This window comes from Aythya ferina (assembly GCF_964211825.1).
Source record: "Aythya ferina genome assembly, chromosome: 2".
NCBI lineage: Eukaryota > Metazoa > Chordata > Aves > Anseriformes > Anatidae > Aythya > Aythya ferina.
The window spans coordinates 113649597-113663092 of NC_140297.1; the positions used below are offsets into that span (position 1 = coordinate 113649597).

The 13496-nt window shown below is 34.8% G+C and overlaps 1 protein-coding gene across 4 annotated transcripts in view; it reads right to left on the reverse strand.

The window, feature by feature from the left end:
• Positions 1-13496, reverse strand: part of SNTG1 (syntrophin gamma 1) — a 351164-nt gene that overhangs the window by 231890 nt on the left and 105778 nt on the right. Inside the window, exon 2 of one of the 4 annotated variants that reach the window (XM_084511324.1) lies at positions 835-883. The exons of the other annotated variants lie outside the window; for them this stretch is intronic. The gene's annotated coding sequence lies outside the window, so the exon portion shown is untranslated. The remainder of the gene's footprint in view (positions 1-834; positions 884-13496) is intronic. 4 annotated transcript variants of the gene reach the window in all.

The following is a 13496-nucleotide window of genomic DNA, read 5'->3' on the forward strand; positions in this document are numbered from 1 at the left end:
TTTTTTTTCTCCACAGTCATCTAACATTTTTGCATAGATCTTGATTAATAGCATGTTAAGTATTGTATATGAGATTATACAGTACAAATGGCCCAGTTTGACTTTGATAGAAATAATTTAAAAAAAAAAAAAAAAAAGAAAAAGAAAAAAAGTTAGGAATACTTATGTTTCCATACCCTTTTTAAAAGCAAATGCATATAGACACGTACATGCATCTCTGCACAATTATTTTTTACTTCATGCATTAGCGTACATGTGGTCTGAAATATAGGCACGGGAGAGAATACTTATTCATTCTCTCTCTGGGAGTGATCCATTTGTTATTCTTTTTAAATGAAGGATAGAATGCCAATTTGGAGCATTTATGCTAAGTTAATATTGATGGCCAACATATGTTCCATAGTTAAGCAGCTTAACAAAATGAAGGAAGAAGAATGCTATTAAAGTTTCAAAACTATTCCTCAAAAACCCAGAAGCACTAGAGCTGTGAATGCTTCTGTTATCAGAATGCAGCATTTTGCAAATATTTTGTGATATAGCTTCTAATTATGCAGTTACATCCTTAGTTTTGCAAGAATAATTTTTAAGGAATAGAAGACAAAGCCTTTACATAGGAAACATCAGTTTTATTTAGCACCACTGATGTTGCTAGCCTTGCTTATAAATAAACAGAGATTAAAATTCATCAGAATACATACTAAAGCAATGAGTAGCCTACCAGAGAAATTTAATGCATGCTTTTTTGCCACTCATCTGCAAGATCTCAAGAAGATTGAATGAGAAAAGAGAAACAAATTTAAAGTTATAATGAATGAAATACATAACAAATTATACCCGAACACCTTCAACCACTGACTGCGTCCTTGTTTCAAAAATCTTCTCCCTGCAAAGACATCAAAACCAAACGAAACCTTAAATATATTAACAAAATTCTACAATATGTTCTAATTCTCACACATATAAATTATATGGTTCAACAATTAAAAAATGGCTATATAAGAGCCAAAATAAAAAGAAGTGGAATTCCAGGAATTCTCTATCAGTAAAACAGAACTTTTCAGCTATGTTATAAGACAGGAAAAGATGTTTTGTCAAGGACTCATGCAGAACAATACATTCATACACTTCTAGTGGCAGACTATCTGATGATATATAATTAATTTTTGATTAATGACTTTAATTTAGACACTACAATTATTTGTTTCAATTACTGTAGCTAGCAGAAACAGTCATACAAGGTGCTTTCAACGTAAATTGCAACCATTCTCCTTAAATCAGTCTTTGATCTACTCCTATTTTTATTTTTCTGATGTATGAATTTTAATTTGTGCTTCAAATTAATTTCTGCCTTTATTCTTGCAATTTGCTTTGTCATGGTATTCTCAAATCTTGATTGTTTAATCTCCAAAAATTTAAGAATATGAAACTCATAGAATAAAATTAAATTGCGTCTCAGACACGATCACAACTTTTCTGTATTGTGAACGATTTACAGTCTACTGTAAAAATTGTATCAATAACTGCATAGCTGAGTGCTATATAGTACAATTTAAATGTTCTCCTATGTAGCAACAGATAATTAAAATATTTGCAGTAAAAACCTCCTTGATATTCATTTTATGTACCTGAAACCATTGGATTTATTGCAAGCCTTTTTACAGACTTCCTTCTATATTTTGGCCATGGTTCTTTTACAAAAAAAATAATAAATAAATAAATAATTAATATATATATATACATGTATAGTGCATTAGCAGCTATGCATTTGTATTTTAGTGCTCTTAAAATGGTTGTTCTAACCATATATTCTCTAACAGAGATTTATTTTGCCCTGCCTCACAGATGACACTTAATCATTCGCTCTTACTTCACTACCACCATCTTTTCTCCACCAAATTCCATTTGCAAAGTTTCATTAAGCTTTTGAAGAACATGTTTCTGCTTTTTCTTTGCAGTCACCAATTCTCTTAAGTGCATTCTGTTTCCAGTAAAGTAATTAAAATCATTTTGCATATATAAATAAATAAATAAATAAATAAATAAATAAATAAATTTCTGCCTGGCTGCTGGAAAATGTGGACCATTTTACTGGGTTTTCTGGACAGATAGTTCAAATAGTCACACACCAGCATGTACAGTCCTAGAAGCTGTATAATTTCAGCACTATGGGCTGGGAAACAACAGTAAAGTCTGGGGGAAGAGTGGTTGGCAAGCTGCCCAGTGAAAAAGGACCTGGGGGCACTGGCTGATAGCTGGCTGAGTACGAGCCAGCAGTGTGCTCAGGTGGCCAAGAAGGTCAACAGAGTCTTAGCATGTATCAGAAATAATGTGGCCAGCAGGTCTAAGAAAGTGAGCCCTGTACTCGGCTCTAGTGAGGCTGCACCTGTGTTCAGTTTTCAGCCCCGCAATACAAGAAGGACATTGAGGCCTTGGAGTGTGTCCAGAAAAGGGTTACGAAGCTGGTGAAGGGCCTGGAGAACAAGTCTTATGAGGAGAGGCTGAGAGAACTGGGGTTATTTAGTCTAGAGAAAAGGAGGCTCAGGAGAGACCTTATTGCTCTCTACTACTACCCGAAAAGAGGTTGTAGCAAGACAGTGGTCGGACTCTTCTCCCAAGCAACAAGTGACAGGACAAGAGGAAATGGCCTTGTGTTATACCAGGGGAAATTTAAGTTGGGATATTAGGAAACCTTTCTTTACTGAAAGGGTTGTGAGGCATCAGAACATGCTGCCCAGGGAAGTAGTTGAAACTCCTTCCCTGGAGGTCTTCAAAAGATGTGTAGATGTGGTGCTTAGGGACATGGTTTAGTGTTAGACTTGGAAGTGCCTGGTTACCAGTTGGACCTGATGATCTTAGAGGTCTTTTGCAACCTGAGTGAATCTATGCTTCTATGATTCAATGAATTCAGAGTCTCAAAGATTTCTTTACATAACATATGGATAGAAAACAAAATTTTCAAAATGAATCAAATTAGAACATACTCAATGTTCAGCATACAGAAACACATTTGTGTCCAGAAACCATGGTTAGTAATATTGTAAACCAAAACTGGGAAAAAAAATAAGTTTTGTCAGTATCACTCCCAATCTTTCTTTGTTTTTCAGTATCAAATTAACTTTTGTAGAAAGTGATAACTACCATGCTTCTGTAACTACTTGCAATTTTTTAAAGAGAATATGATAGGGGGAAAAGTTTTTTTTATTTGTTGTTTTATTATTTTTTAGTTGTTTTATTTCAATTTTCAAGTCAGAGTTTGTCTAATCGAAAAATAAAACAGACTGTTTCTAACCTCTATCACTCCAAAATGTCATTGGCTTAGCCATCCATTTTGCCAGCACCACTCATTTTCTCACGGTTCTCATCTTCTGTAGCCATCGATAGTTCTCATTTCTCCCCCTCACTGGTTTCTAACAGTTCAGTAAGCATAAATTCTGCAGCTTGTTAATCCTGGAAATCATTTTCCTACAACTCACTGTCTTTTTACAGTGTTTTGGCTCCTGCCCTGAAATCTGAATTACTTCCAAGGCTGCCGCTTTATGAAAATTTTTAGTTTTGTGTAATCATTTAAGTTGTGCAGCTATTGGTTAGCTGCAGTCATTGTCCTCCAAGCAATTTCAAGCACTAGAGGTTCTTTTGATCAGTCCAGTCAACTCAGAATTTAGCATAAGCCCAAAAGCTGTGCATTTTGATGAAGTAGTTAGATGAAAACTTAGCACATAAGAGGAGAGTTCTGCTGAAGACATAAGGAGCAGATCAAAAGCAACAAACTTTGCTGGAAATGCAGACAAAGACAGCAACATTAAGAAGATAAAGTGGAACAAAGCATGGGACACCAAGGGAAGAACCGAGATGTTAGTAGAAAGATTTTCTGCTTAAATAACTCAGAATGGATTCTATGAACTTCACTTCAGAAAACATTAACCCTGCTGGTTTCAATTATTTTATTGATTCAAAGGAAACTGTATTACCTTGTAATATGATGTTTATTTTGCAATTTTCTCTATCATTGGGCACTACCTGCCACAGAGTACGTGGAAAGAATCAATTGCTAGCCATGGGCAGTAGTTTTCTAACATTGGAAATTACTGTTTAGTTTAGGATAGCTGATGTTTACTTGGCTTTAGATCATCAACTGATAAAAACAGCCTTTCTAAATTTTCTCCCATCTTTGTACCCCTCAAGAGGTTGCTTTTTATTTTCCTCCTTCTCTACATCCCACAGACCTACACAGTAAGCCTCAGGTACTTCAATATATATATATAACTATTTCATTCAGCCACCAAGTCCCTTCTAACCCCTTAGAATATTTTTGCTTGTTTCTTTGTTGTTGTTGTTTTTTGTTTGTTTCTTTGTTTTGTTTTGTTTTATTTTAAAGAGGTGTGGGGGGGAGGGGGAAGCCACAAAAACAAAACAAAAGCAAATCAAACAACAACAACAACAACAAAATATATAAATAAACCACTGCATATGCACAACACTATAAATCTATGCCTGACAGGCTATCACTGACTGGATTAGTCCTGTTTTCTTTCTAAACTCTATTAAGATAGCTATGGTGAAGGTATCATATATGTGTTTTCAATTTATCGTTTTGATGTATTTTGTTAGTCTTTCATGAGATGGGCATCATGGAAATAAGCTTAACTATCAAAGACTTTCAACACTGAGTAATAAAGTGCAGGAATGACCTTTTTTAGTTGATCAAACACACATCTTACAGACCAACATGGCAAAGGCAGGTTCGTGTTAGCAAACAAAAGGTCCAACAGCACTGAGGATTTTAGTTGCTTATATACCCCTCTTGGGATCCAGAAGCTCAATTAAATGATGAAATAATAATTATGACTAAACTTGTAACAAAACTTATTGTAATACACAATAAATGTTTGTTCATTGTCTTTTGTATTATAAAAACAAGGAGTTCTGTTTGAGGAACGGGAGTTGTGAAAACTCCTTTGCTAGACACTATGAAAATTCTTTTGCTTAATGTAACAAAATAGAGAACCCCCTCCCCTTCTCTCCTTCTGCATCTCAGTAGCCTCTTTTGTTAAAAAAAACACTGCTGCAAAGTTCATGTAACCATCTCCTGATAAGTTGTTAAACTAGTGTATCAACATCTTGCCTTCCTGTCTCACGCTGGGCCAACATGACCAAATAAAGAAAGAAGTTGAACCACAACGCTGAGGAAGACCACGGCCTTCATCTTCACGACCACCAGAGGGACAGAGACGACCCCCTAGCAACAGCGCGCGCAGTCGCAGAATACACCAGGATGTGCTGCGTAATCCTGAAATCACCAAGATATAAAAAGGGACCGTGGGGGGGGGTGAGGTGCGCGCCGTTGGTGGAGCCGAGACTCCCCGGCCGCCCAGCGCTGTTTTGCTTGCTGTTGCTTGCTCAATAAATTCCTTTCTATTATTAATGCAATGCTCTCTGAAAATTAATTAAGGGGGCAACTTATAACACTTATGAATTTGTCACAAAATTTGTAGCTCTAATTTTCTTCATACAGACAAACCCCTGGAAGATTTGTGTAACGTAAATTACACGCACAAAATTTATTTCTCTGCTTTCATTACTATGTCTGAACAACTTTTTTTATATATAATCGTTTCTCATAGATTTTTTCTTGCCTTGACTGGGGAGATAGACACAGATTGGAAGCCTTCAGTTCAGGACACCCATTACTGCAGAGGGCTTTATGTTTTCATTTTCCTCAAAAACAATTTTTTCAAGATAACAATTACTAATAATATCGTTCCTCCTTATGTTTAACTAACATAACGCTTCCTGAAGCATTTAGCTGTGATGTCTCAGAATCACAGAATCATAGAATCATTTAGGTTTGAAAAGACCTTTAAGATCATCAAATCAACCTGACCTACTCCCATCACTAAACCATGTCTCTTAGTACCATATGTAAAATCTTCCAGCAGCATAAAAGGAATATTTCATCCTTCCTCTTTATCAACAACAGTATGTTTATTTTATTTTTTATCCTTATCCTTTTATCCTTACTAATATATTTTATCATCTGAATGCTCACATTTCAGTCTTTTGCTTTGAGCCTTTGCAGTATTCTACCCCAAGAGCTCCTGGTCTTCAAATTTAAGAGCTTCTGTTCTTTAAATTCAATCAGAGATATCTAACTGGTTCCAACAACTTTTTCTTTCACACAGATTGTAATATTTTAATTTGATCCCATGCTTTCTCGTGACTATTTGTCTTGCAACTCTTCTTCCAGATTCATGTTTCTCTGCTGCCATTATGGCTCCTATTCTCCTACTACCTCCTAGCAATTACAATTTAAATCTATCAGAATGTGGACCTAAAGGCTGAAGTAGTCTTAGTGCTCTACAGTATTAGGGAAGAAACCGGGAATTCTGGATTTGCTCAACAGTCATCTTCTGAGCTTTTGTATTTATATAATCATAAGTAAAACAACACTGTACTGAATGCACAATAAATATCAGTAGAAAAGTAGAAGACTAGTCCTACAGACCAGGTAGGTGAGAAGCTCTAAGGCTGGAGTCCAGCCTGGTTCAGGTCCAACCTGAATGGAACATTTCTTTTCCTCAGCTAGAAACAACAGTGATTTGCTGGTAGAAATGAACTGCATAGGTAACTGTGCACTAGTAACAAGTATTGAATGTAATAAAACTCTACTATGTTTTAGTATTTAACAAGTAGAAAGTATTACACCTGCAGTACAACATATGTAAAATATTTTACTATATTTTAGTGGTTATAAGTTTCTAACAGTTATTTTAAAAGACATGCTTTTGGACTTAAACTCATTTTCTGTATCAAGTGGACTTAAAAAGACATTTTTGATATTGTATGTTTCCTGATGTGACTATTTTATAGTACTTCTATGATTTTTCCACATCTGATTTTATGACTGTTAATTATTTCTTCATAATGAGTATTCCTCTATATAAAACTGAATTATAAACATTAACAGGTACCTTTACATAGTACTAAATATTACATACACAGTGTTATGCCATCTATATAAAAAAGCTTGAACAAAAAAAAAAAAAACATAGCATCAGTATTTCTGGATAGAACCTCAGCCAAAAAGCTTCCATTAATAGCCAAACCACTTTTAGACACTGAGGAAGCAGCACAACAGATATGACTGAGATTCAAAATTAGAAGCTTGTCTACAGTCATAATTAACTGCAAAAGCTGGATGATGTCCAGAGCTGCAGTCCTTACCTTAAAAAGGCTAAGGACTTCTAGGCTTCTGCCTATAACAGAAGGATCTATATTAAATTCAAGTTAATTTAGAATATCATTTTCATGCAGAGCATTCTGCACTTATTTTAACATACGGGATACTGCAGATAGTATATGCAGAGTTAGTTTTCCTAAGAAAAGACAGTTTTCACATGCTTCCTTTCTTGCAAATGTTGCTTATGCTATCATTTACTGTACCAGGTGTCTTCATTTGTTTTCTTGGTTCTCTCTTCTTTTTCTTTTTTTTTTTTCTATTGGAAAGCATCAGCTATAGACAGTTTTATTCTTTCTAACAGTGAAAATGAGGAAAGAAAAAGATTTCTTCCAGGTTAAAAATAATTTCTTAGAAACTGAGGTCTTACATCATAATATCTGGAAACATGGAATTAAATGGGAATATGGCTTTTATTTCAGAAATACTTCTTCAAGCTTTTCCATAGGAAACTGACTTTATTAGGCAGTGTATGGGACTTCAGCTTATTTTAGCAGACATATGTTCTACACATTCTCATAAGATTATGACTTCTAAAATCTCTGAAGCTTTAGTGCATGGTAAATCCAGTACATATATATATATATATATTTATTTATTATTATTATTATTATTATTATTATTTTCATGTTGTTCATCTTTTTATGTACCAGGGAACAGCATCCTGTGGCTACAGGATTTGGTAGATTTGTATCTAAAATTATTTCTTTGGGCTTCTTATCTATTGCTATGCTAGATATACCTTTTTTGAAAGCTGTTCTTTCATATATTTCTTCTTACTGCTGCCCAAAGTGCTTGGATGAAAACAAGGATGTGATCTGGGCAGGTAGAGACAGGGAAAGATGGAACAAAGCAACAGTGAAGAACAGACAAAAGAAGTCTGTAACCAACTGAGGATGCGTCTCAACAGGCTAAACATCAACCAGTGTTGAGTCTTTACGGTCCTGTATTACCTAGCAAAAAGCTGTAAAATAAACAGGAAAAGTATGATGCTGTTCTTGACTAGAATAGTCTCTACTGTGAAAAAAGGCTTTCATCTGTTCCACTAACACTACTACCTTCACTCACTAAGGGCTGTCCTGTGAAATATTTGAAGCATCTATCTGAAAATACTTAAACCAAATTGGGAATAGGAACGAATGGTTCAATTTCTAATTTTTTGGCTTCCAGAGAGGGAAAAAAAAAAAAAAAGATACACCACACACAAGGAAAATAAATAAATATACCAAAAAAGCATTAAGTGCACATCAAAACAAACACAAAAGAAACACATGAATTGCAGATGCAGTCAAGTACTCCAGAGTCAGTGAGCAGTAACAACAAGTCATCCACAAAGCATTACTTCAAGTTCCTGGCATACATATATTAACAAGTATTTGATTGTGTGTTATTATTGCATTCCATTTTTCTCCCCACAGAACGTGTGCCCCACTTGCTGCCCCGGCCAGATTGTGCCCTCATGATGAGTGTCTTGGCCACAGCTGAGCATGGCAAGGCAGCCAGGCGCAGTGCCGTGCAGGTTACGTCCCCTGCACAGTACTCAGAAATGCTGAGTTCTTCAATTAACACAACCACACAATTCCTGCACGATGAACAAGAAACATAAATCACAGATGTCAACATCTTCCTCATGTTCATGAATCATAAAATGATTCAAACCCTGGGATCTCGTAAGTGCTTTGTTTACTTAACCAGTACCAGAGACCCATTTTGAACAAATAATATATTATAGTATGCAAAATAGTCTAAAGTAGTATGTTGACAAATTTGATACTTTGGGCCTTAATCTTTTCCTATGCAACATTTACATCTATGTAAAGGGTGAAATGCATAACACGCATGTTCTAAAAAGAAATGTTGTAATATAATGTAATTTAATAAAGCATCTTGAAACTATCACAGAGTGCAAGAGAACAGCTAATGACAACATTTCACCATAAGGAATCTTGCTGTTTCAAAATAAATACAGCACAGTGACACTACAAGAACAGGTAATGCTGTTCTTTCTGTAATACACCTTTTGTCAGTGCTGTCCACTGTGCACTTATGCACCAAGTGAGGCACTTTGGTTTTTAATAGGTTATTGTGCAGTTAGAAAATTTATCTGACGTAATATAGAATATAAATTGTATTAATTTCCTAAGAAATTCCAGAAAATCTTATTGCTGACATTTCTTAATTTTTCATACCCTGACTTTCTTACTTTAACAGTTTAAATATTTCTGTGTCACGTTATGTCACACCTTTGTAATTACTCATTAGTAGCAAGGCATACATTATAGAATTTAGCAATATAGAATAGCAAAAGTAATTCAGAGAGAGAAATCAGCTGTTCAGAAGAATCCTACTACACTACAGAACTTATTGGAAGAAAAGGCATTACAGAATTACAGAGTGTTTGGGGTCATACTTCACTATCCAAAAAGTCAGGAGAAAATAGCTTCAGTATGCAAGCTAATTGAATAAATATTTGCATCTACAAGTAAATATGCATTTGTAGGGAAAATTGTGGGTGTATCAAAGACACAAGTATTTCTTGTTCTTGCGGATTTTCTGCTTCTTTGGAGACCATTTCTGTACATAAAATGCATTGAATAACTACCAGTGTTATTTAATCACTTCATAGAGCTCTTTTGTTGTGCATATGCAAGATTATTGACTTGTTTTACTGCCCATTAGTGTACCCCTGATACTTTTTTGTAATTAAACCAGTTCTAAGGACAGTATGTCAGCCAACTAAGCAACTCATGCAGAGCCCAGACTTTTTGCTGTGCATCAATATGCATAGTTTTCTGTAACTTCAGGAGTACTTGATTATGATTCTCAACGTATTCAATCAGAAGGGCTTCTGAAGAGATTTTCATTTCAATTATGCATGCCTCATTATCATACTTTTAGCGAAGCGAAAAGTACATTACAAGGTGAGAGCCAAAAATGATGAGATGGAAAGCACAAAGCATAAGTATCTTAGAAGGATTTCTAAATTTGTCTGAAATAATATTAATTCATAATAATATTAATCATCCTTTCTCTAATGCTGTGTATTTACATGATACTTTAAAGGACTCTCTTCAGAGCATCTTTCACAAGATAAGGTATAGCATAAACCTTCAATAAAGGTGGCATGCAGGTATCACTGCAGATATGAACAAATCAGAAAATATTCCATGATGTAGTGGGATTTAAGGAGAGATGTTTTGCTAAGGTTGAAAACAAGTGCTCAGGAAACAGGAAAGCCTGTACCTGAGAAGAAATGGGTCACTGTTATGAAAAGTAGAATAGATGGAGACAAAACCTTAGGCTAATGTAGCTAAAACAAGAGAGAAGCAACACATAATTAGAAGATATTTGGAGCATGACATTGAGGTCAGCTGATCAGAAAGAGATAGGGAAGAAACGGGTGTCTGACGGTAAAAGAAAGAAAATGTATTTAAATAGAGGTGGTTAGAGTTAGAGGAACACGACTTTCAACAGCAGTATTTTTGTTATACTGGAGAGCTTAAACTCTCTGAATGGATATTTGAGTAGAGAAGAAAGAGAGGAGGGGTAGGTATGAAGGAAATACCTGAGAAAGCAGGGGAAAAAATACAATGGTGCAACCAGGAAAGAAATGTAGAGTTGATAAACTCAAGAATGGAGAGACTGGATGAGGAATGAGAATGATTACTGTGACAAAGACACCTGAGACGAGAGAAGCAGCATAAGAGAACAACAGAGGCATCTACTTTTAAATGTAAGACTGTTTTTTACAGAGCAAAATACAGGGAGTCCACACCGCAGAACAGTATAGGCATCTTTTATGTACACTGAAAGAATTCAAAGGCAAAGAGGCAAAGAGGGAGGATGAATTTAGTATGTGAACTATATGAAAAAAGAACAACAACAACAACAACAACAACAAAAAAAAAGAATTTTTTTTAATATTATTTTGCTGAAGACCATGGATAATTTATGAAGAAAACAAAGAAAATAAGAAAGGAAGTGTGAAAGAGTAATGGTGTAGATGAAGGGATTGTGAAGATGTAAAGAATGGGTTGACAGAAAGCATATAAAATTAAAAGCTAGGGCAGGTAATAAAAAGAAGAGGAGGAGGAAAGAACCTGTTTGGGTATTATATTTATACCACTGCAAAATTATAAAAGATTATTCACATGACAAAACCATATTTATACTGCTAGTAAACCAACCCATCATCGGAAAATGGGTGTGCTGCTGAACAAGAGCCAAACATTAATTTAATGGGAGAATGAAGATATGACAGTAGAATCTGCATTAACAAAGCAGTAGTAGAAAGTGCGGCGCAGACCTTTGGAGAAAATAATTAAGAACTATAATGCTGAATCATATATGTTTGAGAAAAGGGCAGTGTATAAACTCAGCACAAGTGGCAGATATTTATATTATGGTAGAGACATACAGACTGTCTTCATGCAGACTTAAGTACTGCTCTGTAGCTTTTTGAAATCTTCTGAACAAATTATTGACCTTATGGATCTAAACACAGAACATAATTTCAAAATTGGTAATATTAATGAATCTTTCTAAGCTGAAGGACTGTTAGTGATTTCAAACAATCTGATTCATGTCAGTTTGATAGAAGTCATGACGAATCAGAACAGGCACTTACCATCCTCATTAAAATTGATATAGTATTATGATATCACAACTGTAGAATAAACGAGCCACCTATTTTATTAGGAAAGAACATAAAGTCTACAGGAAAAGTGAGAAATGTTGGATGAGCTTGTTTGCAGGACAGAACACAGTATTCTTCCCATTGTCACAGCAAGAGAAACGATGAAAAGCCTTGTGTACTTCATATTGTCTGAAGACAGACAAAATATGGCTGAGGCCATATTGGCTTCATAAGACAAAAACTTCAACTTTTTTACCTGATGTACTCATAAAAGCAGTACTGGAAAGTCGCTAGTAAAATAAAATGCAATACAGACCTATACAATACAATAACCAAAACCTTTAAAATGATGAGTGGGAGCAGGCTTTTAGAAATCATTGTTGGTACACACAACACAAAAACAAACAAACAAATAAAACCACATTATCTGTGCCTATTGAAAAGGAATTATATGAGTTCTCAAATCCATGGTTTTATTCAAGAATTGTAGAAAATCTAAGTAAGGCATTTCCAATAAACAGGGAAATCTATACTTAAGTGGGAATTACAATCATTTTCCAGTGGCAAGCAAATTTCTGACACAGAATTTTTAGAATACATGTTTGCATTGTTAGGGAACCTAACAGAGTTAACAGCTACTAAATATTTTTACAGGAAGACATTCTGTATTCCAAATACTCTCATGTATACACTAACACACACTAAAACAAACAAACAAACAAACAAAACCTTGAAATAACACCAACAAAATGAAATTTAGAAGTTAGATTTAGACCAAGAATATGTTCTGCCTTTACGATGCTTTAGTAAATTTGTTTCTCACTCAGATGTATTCTCCCCAAGTCTTTCCTGAACACTAAAAAATCTCTCTCCAACAGGGTTTTCCACAAAGCAGGTTTCTAAAAATAAGTAAATAAATGGTGTAAGGAAGTTACACTGTGGCTCCAACTTTTGACTTTTAATAAATGAAATATTTAAATTGTAAGGGAGCTCCTGATGTGTTGACATTTAAGGTCTGAAGCACTATTATTATTATTATTATTAATATTAATAAATCACTTGAATTTTATATAATTTTTATCCTTTTACTAGAAATACAGAATCCATCCAGCTAAGCTTCCGGGCTAATAAGTTCCACTGCATGTCTCATATTATTAGTCTTTATACCAAATCAAATTTTACTTATCATAAATACCCTGCTTCCTGCTTTGGACCTTTGAGATAACTGTTTGCTCTTTGTGTGCAAAAAGCAAACTAGCAGAGAGAAAGACTGGTGTCCATCTTGTATCTGTCACACACCAAAAAGGATTTCCAAATTTCATTTTCAAACCCTTTTTTTTCTCCCATGCCATATATGTGTGTATCTATCAACTTGGACTGGATCCTCTCTGAATTCTGAGAGAATACAAGATTATTTCATGAGCAGGATAAACAAGCAGAGAGGCAATGACATACAGAACAAATCAAGGCAGAACACAAAGCAATGCATCACATGCACCGCTCATATCCTACTGTCCAGACACCCATTTGTGATCTAAACTCCATGTTCTTCATCATACAAAAAAAAGGAAAAATTTTATCATTTAGCATTTATGTTACAAGGAGGAGATAAATAGATAGCTCTTT